Source organism: Eschrichtius robustus, chromosome 19 (assembly GCF_028021215.1).
Source record: "Eschrichtius robustus isolate mEscRob2 chromosome 19, mEscRob2.pri, whole genome shotgun sequence".
NCBI lineage: Eukaryota > Metazoa > Chordata > Mammalia > Artiodactyla > Eschrichtiidae > Eschrichtius > Eschrichtius robustus.
The window spans coordinates 70,288,326-70,300,804 of record NC_090842.1 but is presented as its reverse complement, the minus strand read 5'-3'; the positions used below and the strand labels follow the sequence as shown (position 1 = coordinate 70,300,804).

General features: G+C 57.8%; 1 protein-coding gene across 14 annotated transcripts in view; it reads right to left on the bottom strand.

Moving 5' to 3' along the window:
• LOC137752612 (tigger transposable element-derived protein 1-like) overlaps positions 1 to 12,479 on the bottom strand; it is a 36,955-nt gene that overhangs the window by 7,369 nt on the left and 17,107 nt on the right. For 2 of the 14 annotated variants that reach the window (XR_011071222.1, XR_011071229.1), the window contains exons 4-9: positions 9,956 to 10,434; positions 8,248 to 9,336; positions 7,436 to 7,512; positions 5,490 to 5,609; positions 4,674 to 4,865; positions 3,438 to 3,558 (exon numbers count right to left, since the gene is read on the bottom strand). The gene's annotated coding sequence lies outside the window, so the exon portion shown is untranslated. The other 12 variants (XR_011071224.1, XR_011071230.1, XR_011071221.1 and 9 more) reach the window with 10 other exon arrangements.

Sequence of the window (12,479 nt, the reverse complement as noted above, 5' to 3'; positions counted from 1 at the left end):
TGGTGGTAAACTCAAGTCTCCTGCCTTGGGCATCAGGTCCTCACATCTCAGAGGCTGGCCCAGAACAGCCCATGTGCCCTCAGAAGACACACAGACCGCATTCCTGCCCCTGAGAGGTGGGAGCCCTTGAGTTATGCCATCTCCCTGGCCATATTAATTACCCATCCCTGAAAAACAATACTGCTCCTTTTCCAGTTTCTTCTCTCTCCTTTACTAAGGGAAGAAACCAAATGCTAGGGTGGTAAGGAAACTCTTGTGCAATGAAGTAATGGGAGGCTCAAGAATTATTCCAAGCCATGGAACCCATAATTGGCAGGCTTTCCAGAGGCCACATGGATGCATATGGCTCTCCAAGACAATGCAGTGTCAGTGTGAACCTCTCATTGGGAGGCCCAGTTACTCCCATAACTTTTATTCTTAATGAATATGAATGTCAAAATTTCTAACAACTGGGGCTTCCCTGGTGGCGCAGTGGTTGAGAATCTGCCTGCCAATGCAGGGAACACGGGTTCGAGCCCTGGTCTGGGAGGATCCCACGTGCCGCGGAGCGGCTGGGCCCGTGAGCCACAATTACTGAGCATGCGCGTCTGGAGCCTGTGCTCCGCGACAAGAGGGGCCGCGATAGCGAGAGGCCCGCGCACCGCCATGAAGAGTGGCCCCCGCTTGCCACAGCTAGAGAAAGCCCTCGCACAGAAACGAGGACCCAACACAGCCATAAATAAAGAAATAAAATAAATAAAGAAAGCATGACACAAATTTTTTTAAAAAAAAAAAATTTCTAACAACTAAAAAGACAAAGGATTGAAGGGCCATGGTCTCCTGTATGGTTGTTGTGTCAGGGACACACTCAAATATTTAGAGGGTTATTACCTCTCTTGGCAGGCTACGAGGCTGTGAAGGCTGCGAAGAGGAGGCCCTTTTCTCAGCCACGTGGATGTTGGTAGTTGAAACATCTCATAGGAACGTCTACAGTCCCCAGGTAGCTGTTCCATTGCTCAGCAGCATGGTCAGCTCACTAATTGCCCACGGGGTCTTGACAGGGCCCAGGCTGAACTGAGCTAGAGGACCACAGATGCCTGCCTGAATGGTCAGAGGCCAAGGACTGTCCTGCCTGAGACTTGATTGTCTATTGCTACCCACTCAGATGGGACAAAGGATGCCTGCAGTCCCAGGAGGGCCCCACCAGCCCTCAAGTAGGCAGGGGGCTGGCAGGTTGCTACACCCAGTCCTGCATTAATCCACACATGTCCACTGAGCGCCCTCCTCTCTGGGCACTCTGCTGGAACTGGGGCTGCCCAGGCAGAGCAGGGCCAGCACCACCTTTCCCAGATGGGAGGGCAGGAAGCAACCACACATGGCTCCTGACACCCTCCACAACCCGTGACTGACATCGAGTTCACTGTGAAACACTCAGAGACAGTACAGACATTTCATTCTTCTCTCAGAGCCCAGGACTGGGGGGTAGAAAAACAGCGGTCCAGCTCACCACCCTGACTCATGTGTGACCCTGGGCAAATCCTATCCATCCTGGAGACCTCAGAGAGGAGAAAGGAATCGCAATGGGGGCCAGTTATGCTTAAACCTAACCCTAACCCTAAAGAACCCTAACCTCTAACCTTAACACCCTAACCCCAGACCCCTAGACCCTCTACCCTGACTCTCCAACCCTGACCCCTGACCCTGACCCCTAAACCGTAACACTGATTCAAACCCCAGACCTAAACCCTAGCCCAGTGGATACCGAGCGATGACAGTACTCTGGAATAAACCAAGGGATTCATGACCTTGCATTTAGCAATAGTTTCTTAGATCTGACACTAAGACACACGCAATGATAGAAAAAAAAAGATAAACTGGAGTTCCTCAAAATGACAAACTTTTGTGCATCAAAAGAGGCTATCCAGGGACTTCCCTTGTGGCTCAATGGTTAGGAATCCACCTGCCAATGCAGGGGACACAGGTTCGAGCCCTGGTCCGGGAAGATCCCACATGCCCCAGAGCAACTAAGCCCGTGTGCCACAACTACTGAGGCCGCGAGCCACAACTACTGAGGCTGCACTCTAGAGCCTGAGAGCCACAACTACTGAAGCCCACATGCCTAGAGCCCGTGCTCTGCAACAAGAGAAGCCACCGCAATGAGAAGCCTACGCACCGCAACAAAGAGTAGCCCCCCCTCGCCACAACTAGAGAAAGCTCGTGTGCAGCAAAGACCCAACGCAGCCAAAAATAAATAAATTAATTTTTTTTAAAAAAAGAAATATATGGAAAAAACTCACTGAAGGGGATGGGGTAAAATCTGCTGATCTAAATTACCTTTGGAAATGAATGGAATCTGTAGACTAAAGGCAAAATGGACCGTACATAAACAGAGGGCTTTATTTTATGAAGTTCTTTCCAGGGTGTAGTAGCTAACAATTCTGAAACCTCTGCACGTGTAACCTGCAAAGGAGCAACGCATAGATAAATGGCAGATGGCGGGAGCCAGGCTCCTCGCTGTGGGAGTGGGAAGTTACAGATAAGCAAGGGGAGAGCCCCTGCCCTCGTAATCCTGGATCTGGGCTTCCTGGGAGGATGTTGACTGGTCGGGGGAAACACACAGATCTTCACGCTGGGAAGACCCTGCAGACATAGGAAATTCACGCCCCATCTTTCCACCCATACCTGCTGGAAACACTCAGCCCTCCATAATCAGTCAATTGCAGCGTTTAAGACGTTCTCACCCCCAGGCAGATAAAGGAACATGAGGGTCTTGCTTACCCCGAAGCTGTCCCAGAATCCAGGCCCTGGGGGTGGAGCCAGGTTGGGGGTTCCTGGGCCTCTGACCAGCAGGTGAGAGGAAGGAGGAAGACCAGTCCTGAGGACAGAGGTTCCCTCAAGTCTGTGAGCCCAGGAGCCCCGATGGGATTCATCCCCAGTGCGGAAATGGGCGGGGTCTGCAGTGGTTCTGTGTTCCCCCTGGGCCCCTTTGATGAAGCCATGGCAGCACTGGCCCCACACGTCTCCTGGCAGTGTCTCAAACTCTGACACAGCGGTTTTACAAAGGAACAAGAGAATGGAGCTGAGCCCCTGACGGCCACTCCTTTCTGGCTCTGAGTTGCTTCCAACAGGACCGCAGTCACCTGCACATAGTCTGCTGTGACCTACCTGCCCCCATTGGCCTTTCCTCTCCCTCCCTGCGATGATTCCCGTGACATTTCCAGCCTGGACCCCTCTCCCAGGCCAGACGCCTCTGTCCAGTCACTGCACCCCCATCTCACCTTGGGGGCTAACAGGGCCCTCAGGGGACCGGGATCCTGCAGCTCCCCACACCCAGGAGCAGCCCCACCTTCCCAGGTTGCCGAGCCCAGGCACCGGGTGTAACCGAGCAGGACCCTACGGGGCCTTCCCAGGACAGACCCCTCCCCGACATCCTCTGCTGTAGCTCCTCTCTGAAGTACCTGGATAACAGTATCTGATGCACGCTTCCTGAGTTGTTTTACAGATGCTGAAACCACCACCAAAACGGAAGAAATCAACTACTTGATGATCATGAACAGGTAGCCCCGGAGCTTCTGGTGCCTAAGAATTTAGAGTGTTAACTGCCTGTTACCTCACCATCAACCAGAGAATTGTGCACCAGCTGATCTCTTACCCTGCGACCCCCCTCCATAAACTGGCCTTTAAAATTGTTTTGCTGAAATCCTCCAGGGAGTTTGGGGTTTTAGAGCACAAGACACCTGTCCTCCTTGCATTGGCGCTTTTGCAGTTAAAGCTGCACTTTCCTTCACCACACCCCGGTGTCAGTAGATTGGCTTTACTGCACTCGGGCAAGTGGACCCAAGAGGTTCGGTAACACTGGGGCCTCCCAGGCTCCCACTCTCCTTGTTCCCCAGTGACTGTCAGCTCCTTTTCCAGAGTCTGTGGCCAGTTCCCACACTAATTCCCCTCTATACCCACAGCCCTGGCCCAAGCCCGATCTTGTGCCTGGTTCCTCCATCAGGCCCTGACAAAGCTTCCTGCCCCCATGGTGCACCTCACATCCCACCCCAACGTGGTCTTTCTGAAGCATAAATAAGACTGTGGATTCTCCTCCACCTGTAATCCCCCAAATGTTTCCCCACTTTCGCTAGGGTATCTGCTGGGAGAGACATCTGCCAAGGCCCTGAGAGTCCCCGGCACCCCCACGAGGCTGCTGGCTCCTGGGTTCCCTGACAATGAGCACCTCAGCAGGCCAGGAGACACGGCAGGAAACCCCAGAACTGCTCACCTCAGGAGGGGACTGGCACGGCCACTGCCTGATCAAACAGAGCAGAGAAGGGCTCCCCAGCTGGGACACAGACTCTGCACGAGTGGCCTCTCCCTGAGCCACTACATCACCTCGTGTGACTTGAGGGAAGGAAGGACCGAGGCACACTTGGTTCCTAGGCTCAGCCATGTCCCCCCAAATTCACATGCTGAATCCCTAACCCCCAGGACCCCAGGATGTGGCTGTATTTGGAGATGGGATTTTTAAAGAGGCGATCAAGGTAAAAATGAGGTCACTAGGGTGGATCCTAATCCAATAGGATTGTTGTCCTACAAGAAGAGATTAGGACACAGATAGGCAAAGCGGGAGACCACGTGAGGACCTGGGGAGAAGACGGCTGTCTAAGCACCAAGTAGACAGGCCTCAGGAGAAGCCAGCCTGCACACACCTTGATCTCAGACAGCATCCAGGACTGGGAGATGATAGGTCTGTTATTCAAGCTGCCCAGTCTGTGGTATTTGTTACGGCGGTCCTGAGCAGACTCACACGCAGGGTAACTCAGGGCTCAGACTGGACAGAGCCCACTCTCCATCCCCCTGTACGGGAGTTACAGGAGCCTCAGGAACTGAGGAGGGGGTCCCTGAGGAGAGGCACAAGATAGAAGATGCTAGGCATTAACATGACTGCATTCACGTTAAACGTGCCTGAAGTCCATCCACACGAGATGGTCTTGTCCTGTATGTACATCGGCACCTTCAGTCTGAACTGAGATCTTTGGCTTCACCACCTCCACTGAGAGCATTAGCTTCACCTGCTGTGGACCGTCTCCTATAGGATTTCCAGAACCACAGAGCTTCGAAGCTTCACAGGACCCAGAGTCTGTGCGCTAGCGTCTGGGCGACCCTCACAGGAGAGCCGCCCAGCTGCCCATCAGAACCCATTTCCCTTTTTCCTGTTCACAGCTACCCTGCACCTCCCAGCCTTCCCACCCCTTACAGCTGGGGCATAGTGTCTCGTGTTACCAAGGGGAAGGGGTGGAGGTGGTGAGGGCCTTGCCCAGCCTGCATCCTAGGACAGAGGGCATGATGCCCACCTGGTCACCCCACCCTGCTGGTTGGAGCCCTCACCTGGAAGCAGGGAGGAGAAACAAGGGGGACAGAGCCTGGGACCTGACACCCACCTGCCCTGGACTCTCACAAGAAGGGGACAGAGACAGCTTGAGCTTCAGCCCATTTTTCGGAGACACTTTGTTCCAGCAACAAACCTTTGCCTTAAAAGCCAAGGTGCTGGGACTTCCCTGGTGGTCCAGTGGTTAAGAGACTTCGCCTTCCAATGCAGTGGGTCCAGGTTCGATCCCTGGTTGGGGAGCTAAGATCCCACATGCCTTGCGGCCAAAAACCAAAACACGAAACAGAAGCAATATTGTAACAAATTCAATAAAGACTTTAAAAAAAAAAAAAGTCAAGGTGCTTTACAAACCCCTCCCCAGCTGTCACAGAAAGTCAGGCTTAATCTCATCACACTTTTCTCAAACCCCAGCTCACGCTGAGACCACCTCTCAGGTGATGGTGCTTCAGAGCAGCCCCTTTAAAAGATCCCTGGAGTTCAGCTCTCCCAGCCCTGCCTTCAGTTTGAGAAGTTTCCTTGACAACCTTGACAAACCTGCTCAGTTTCCTTGACAACCAAGCTTGGCAATCTCCCAAACTCTTCTCCTTCAAACGTACCTATTCTAGGCTTGATGAGCCTAAAGTGACAGTGCTGTCATCACGTGCCAGAAAGCGATTCCCCCAAGCCCGTAGTTATCTGTTCCATGATGCCACTGATGATGAAATCCCAGAAGAGCCAGCTTTGCAATATAACCATTTCTGGACTCGGCACTGGGTCCCTTTCCACGGACAGAGTGGAGTGGCTGTTTCCACGGACCCCGTGGTGGAAGAGCTCACCTAATGCAGCCAGGACTTCATCCTTTCCAGGTGATTCCAGGGTCCTCATTCTCCCCAGACCCCCACCCACATGGCTGCTGTCTATGCCAGTCTATACGGGACCTTGGTAATCTCCTAAAAGAGGGTTATTTTATACACAGGTAATGGGTTGAATGCTGGCCCCAAAAGATATGTCTCCCCAGAACACGTGAACAAGACCATATCTGGGAAAAGGGTCTTCGTATATGTAGTTAACGATCTCGAGGTGAGGTCATCTTGGGTTAGGGTGACCCTCAATCCAACTGAGAGAGTCCTTATGAGAGACAAAACAGGAGAGACTCAGACACAGAGGAGAAGCCACGTGAAGACAGAGGCAGAGACGGGAGGGATGCAGCCGCGAGCCTGGGGACGCCTGGAGCCCCCAGAAGCTGGAAAAGGTAGGAAGAACCCTATCCTGGAGCCGTTGGAGAGACTTCCGTCCTGCAACACCTTGATCTCAGATGTCTGGTCTCCAGGACTGGGGGAGGATGAATTCCTGTTGTTTTAAACCACCCAGCTTGTGGTCATCTGTTACAGAAGCCACAGAACGGTCACACAGACCCTGCTCTGTAGGATCCTGGAAGTGCGGGTCTCATTAAAGGCCGACAGAGGCTGGATTGCAGAACCCTTAGAGTCAGCATTGGGCCCCAGAAATCCTAAAGCAGTGGCTGGACACCAGAATGTTGATGGGTCAGTCGGAAGCCCATCCCTAAGGATGCCGGCTGCACACGGCTTCCCCAGGTTTTTATGCCTGTACCTGTTGGGGATAAGTATTTCCATCCTGATTCAGGACTTCCGATGTCACCGTTCACGTTGCTCATTAAGAACCCACTAGTTACACAGATGAAAACCCTATCAGGACACTTGCTCCAGTGGTAAACAATTCTGAAGTTGGTCAGAGGTGGGGAACCGTCTCCCATGCAGCCAGCAGACCCCCCGCCAGGACCGTCCTCATTGCAAAGCTGGGGGACCGTGCCAAGGCGTCTCTGAGTAAATGTGAGCTGAGCCCCAGGCCAGCTGCTGCTGAACTTTTCCCACCCTTCCCAGGTAAAACATCTGAATGTGTGCAAAGACTTGAAAGCCTAGAGGAAGGGCCGTGGAGCCACACCAGCGACAGCACACAGGCCGACTTAGTGCCTGCAGGCCAGGAAGGATGGTCCTGGCCCCGGGCCCTCTTCTGGAAGCTTTCCATTTCCCTGCCTGAGGTACCCCTCCTGTCCCGGCCCCCACTGCTTTTTTCCTTCCTCACCTCTGCCCGGGGAGAAATTCCAACAGCAGGTACTGGTGACACATCCTCTTCTTTAGCAGGTGGCAGCTTGAGAACTCCTGAGGAAGGTCCAGCAGAGCCCCACTCACACCGGGCCACCCACAGAGCCGTGGGCCCTACTCCCTCCCACCAGCCCAGCCCCGAGACTGCTGACAGGGCAGAGAACATGGCATCAGGCACAGCTGCAGGGGCTCTTGCTGCCTGGAGGCGGTGTTTATATAGCCCTCAGCCCAGGCACACCTGGGGAGGGCTGGCCGGCCGGGTCAGGCTGCCTAGGTCAGCCAATCCTCGCCCCTCAGGGGCTCAGAGTTGCAGAAAATGGGCCTTGCTGCACCGGCCAGGTCCAAGGAACAGGTACCCTGAGGGTCAGGACAGACATGGGGCTGCAATCTGGCTTGTTTTCTAATCATTTTATCTGGCCCACGAGTGGGAGACAATTTCAAGAAGACCCTCTCCCAATGAGAGGAACCCAAGAGTCAGGGAGAGGAGGGGTGGTGGATGGAGACAGAGGCCTGGTGCCCCGGCTGCAGTGGAAGCCTCTGGAAGACCCGGTCGAGGGAGGCCACACAGAGTGAAGCCCAGGGTCACAGACCCGTCGGAGCTGCTGTTTGTTAGTTCAGGTCCTGCTCTGAGGTGCTCAGGGTCAGCTCTGACCAACAGGTGGGCTGGGGGTGCTCTGCAATGAGGGCTATGTGCACGGTTCCTGTGTGCCCAGCCCTGCCGGGTGCCTGCCCAGGGGAGCTCCATACCCGGGGAGGGGCCCGACCACGAGAGCCCCATGGGCTGCTGGGTACCTGCTCAGGTGAGCTCTATATCCTAGGAGGGGTCTGTCCACGAGAGCCCCATGCGCTGGGAGGGGTGTATGAACAAGCTCCCTCTCTTTGCAGCTGGCACAGAGTTGCGTAGGATGTAGATTAAAATCAGCCGAGGGAAGAGATCAGGAGCAGCGTCGCGGGTCCCTTGGGTGTGGCCACTCAGGGAAGCCCACCTGAATCCTGAGGTGCAGGATTTTTGGGGGTCGGTCATGTCGACATGAGGACCACCATGTGCCGGACCTCGGCCTCCAGCCCCCGGGGGCGACTCAGGAAGCCCCACCGTGCATCACGCCATCAGCACAGACCAGCCTGGAGCGAGGCCCACGGAGCACGGACACTCCCGTCAGGCTCAAGGTGACCTCTGGAGCCAGGAGCAGAGGCCCGGCCTCTCTGTGGGCAGGTGAACCCACACTGCACAGGGCCTGGTGCAGTGCCCGTTCCGTGGGGTCAGCATGGGTGCACGCGGGTCAGCCAGTGCTCCTGTGCCTCAGCCTGTGACCGCTGACCACACTGTCCTGCTCTGCTCAGAAGAGCGAGGCCAATGGAGGGACAACGGGGGTGGGAACAAAGCCGGGTCACAGGTGAGAAAGGGTCCAAGGAGCGAGAACCCGGCTGCTCTTGCCTGGTGAGCCGAGAGCTGACGGCCGCCCTGTAGTCAGTCAGTCGTCTCCCCGTATCCTGAGCTAGGGCTGCCTCTCCTGCATCCTGGGGCAGGGCCATGCCTGTGTGTACAGCAGGATGCACAGCGGTGCCTGCTGCAAGCCCGATGCCTGCCCTTGCCACGTAGCTGGGGCTTGGTGACAGGGGAACATCCCGACAGGACATGGGGCCGACCCCGGGGAGGATGTTGGGGTGAAGCGTTTGGGAGCGTCTGGAGGAAACCCTCACCTGTCAGCACAGGTGGACTGAGGACACCGACCAAGGGGGGCAGGCGGGAGAAGCCCAGGGAGGTCCTGGGTCATGCCTGAGGCTGGAGGAGGGGTGTGGAGCCGGGTGACGGCGGTTGGGACGAAGAGCTTACCACCCGACAGGAGATAGGCCAGCCGGGGCAGCAGGGGAACGTGAACACTGTGTCCGACAGAAGGACGGAGAGACCAGCAGGCCCAGCCGTGGGCGTGGGTATCCGGGCTGTTCTTTGTTGGCCCGGACCCGAAGGGCCCCAGCGCCCCGGGGCCCGGCTCCGCCTCCTGTGCCCCGGGGCCCGGCTCCGCCCCCAGCGCCCGGGGCCCGGCTCCGCCCCCAGCGCCCGAACCCCGCTCCTCCCCCAGAGCCCGAACCCCGCTCCTCCCCCAGCGCCCGGGGCCCGGCTCCGCCCCCAGCGCCCGGGGCCCGCCTCCGCCCCCAGCGCCCGAACCCCGCTCCTCCCCCAGCGCCCGGGGCCCCGCTCCGCCCCCAGCGCCCCGGGGCCCGGTTCCGCGCCCAGCACCGCTGGAAAACACCCCGTGTCCAGCCAGACCCAAGCCAGGAAGAGAAGACCCGTGTACAGCCTTACGTGATTAATATGCCCAAAAGTGTCCTTTAAAGTCAGTCTCTCCTCTGGCTCTGATTCTACACTGAGTGGTGCAGACAGCCAAGCAGGAGGAGCAGACCAGCATCCCTGGTCAGGTATACCCACAGTGGCCACCCCCAGGAGAGCCTAGAGCTGCGGGTACCCACGATGGCCCAAGAGTTGGGGCAGAAGAGTTACCTGCTCGGATGCAAGAGGTCCAGCCAGCAGGGAGTGTTTGCTTTGTGCATGTGATCGGAGGTCGGCTCTGGGCATACCTCAGCCAGGTGTACACAGGGGTGTATGGACAGCAGATGGGAGATGTGAGGGCCCCTGGCCTCCCCAGCAAAACCTTCAGGCCAAATTTAGCCCCCAACCAATCTCCCGGGCTAGCCCGCCCACCTCCCTGCCCCCTACCTCCTGCAGGAGGAAGGCAGGCTCAGGGAAGGCTTCCTCTAACAGGGCCCCTTGGCCGGAGACAGGCACCACTCACCTGAGGACCCGTGCGTCCTGCAGTAAGGCCAACCCTACCCCAAAACCCACATCCTTACCCCTCCTTCTGTGGGGCATCGTGTGCACATGGCATCCGGGGCCTTGTCTCCAAATGCCACCACTGCCTGGAATGAGCCCGTGTCCACGGGAAGAAGAGTCAAAGGGGCATGGCAGGAGTCAAACGGAAACTGGTGGAGAGAGGGAGCACCAGAGGAGAGAGACAAGAAGAGGGAGAATTAGCAGCAGGCCTGCAGGGGTGCCTGCAGCCGTGAGGACGCCCGCGCCGGGGCCGGGGAGCCTGGTGAGTGTGCTGCCTCACCAGCTCACCCACAACGGGCTGTAGTCTCTCCTCCCGCCCCACCCCCCTCCCCCCGGCCAGTCAGCAGGGGCACAGCATCATTTCAGAGGACAGAACAGGATGACAAGACGCATCCAGTGTCCCGGGAGAACAGCGATGGGAGGTGTGTGGCCGGACACTCCTCCCACCCAGGCCCACTCTCTGGAGCCCTGAGTCTCTCTGGGTGCTCATCTGGGGTCAGCCTTTGCCACCTGCAGGTCCTGAAGCCCAGCTGAAAGGTGAGCGGGCCAGAAAACAAGCAGAACCCCTCTCTGAACCCCTCTCAGCTCCGTGAGCCCCCCAGCTCTGAATACAGGGAGAGCTCAGTGCAGTGAGCAAGGTGGCAGGAATACCGTGCCAGGGGTGCTACCCAGTGACGCCGGTTTCCTCGTGGGCTTCCACTAGGAAACCGAGGATGCACCGCTCCAAAAGGGCCCAGGATGCAATAAAGTCACTTGAGAATTCATCAAGGCTTCTAAAACCATATATTTGAGAAGTTCACTTGAGACACTAAATTATTTGCTGACAGAAAAACATTCGAGGGATTAATATAATGAAATGGAAACATGCAGACCAGTGTCACTTCCATGTGAAAGATGGGGAGGGAGGACCCCCTCTCCCCAACAAAGTCCGGAGGCCTCAGAACTCCCAACACCCCCTCCCCCTCAACACACACTATTTGGGGCCTCTCTTCTCCTTGAAGAGCTCCCGATAGCAGCTGATCACGTTGTTCACGCCCCGGCAGACGCGGAGGCTGCGCTCCAGGTTGGGGTCGTCGTCCCTGACAATCTGCAGGCCAGCATCGAAATGTGCTAGGGCCTTGGCCAGGTGCCTGGCCGTGAGCTGGCGGGAGGCCGTCCCGCTGTCCTCCCCCTCCTCCCCGGCTGCCCGCTCCTGCTCCAGCCCCACCAGCTCCTCGTTGGACAGGTCTGCGCCCTGGCTCTGCAGCAGCTCAGCCACATCCGCCTCTGCCACCTCCCCGAAACCCAAGCCGTGCGCCAGCGCCACGACGTCCCGCCGGATCTGCGGGAGGGCCTCCCCGGGTCGGGGGCTGGCGTCGTGCTGGAGGCACTCGGGCCACAGCTTCCTCCAACCCCGGTTCAACGTCGCGGGCGGAACCTCCTCCCAGGACTCGGAGATGTTGTGCACAGCGTCCAGGATGCTGTAGTCCCGCCAGAAGTCCGGGGCCGCTGACCGCTCGCCGGCGCCTCCCGCCCTCGCCGCCAAGAGGCGGAAGACCCTCCGCAGGTAGCAGGCCTTGAACGTGGCGACCACGTCCTGGGTCATGGGCTGGATGAGGGCCGTGGTGTCCTTGGGCAGGTACTCCACGCGCACGTGGTCGGAGAGGTCGTCCAGGTTCCCGGGGCGGCCGGGAGTGCTGTCCAGGACGAGCAGAGCTTTATACGGGAGCCCGTGCCGGGCGCAGTACCTCTCCACGGCGGGGCAGAAGAAGTGCACGAACCACTCCTGGAAGAGGCTCACAGTGACCCAGGCCTTCCTGTGCGAGCGCCACAGCACGGGCAGGTTGGGCTTGGAGAAGCCCCGGAGGGCGCGCGGGTTCTCCGAGGGGTACACCAGCAGCGGCTTCAGCTTGAAGTCGCCGGCGGCGTTGCTGCCGAGCAGCAGGGTCAGGAGATCTTGGGCGGCTGTGAACCCGGGGCCTGGCTTCTCCGCCGTGGAAGGGACCGTCCTGCCCGGCAGCCGCCTCCAGAAGAGCCGGGTCTCGTCCACGTTGAACACCTGCCGGGCCGTGTAGCCGCCCTCCTCGATCACCCGCCGCAGCAGCACCGGATACCGGCGCGCAGCCTCTGCGTCTGCGCGCGCCGCCTCGCCCCCGGCCCCGAGGCTGCGCAGCCCGTGCCGCGCCTTGAAGCGCGCGAACCAGCCGCGGCTGGC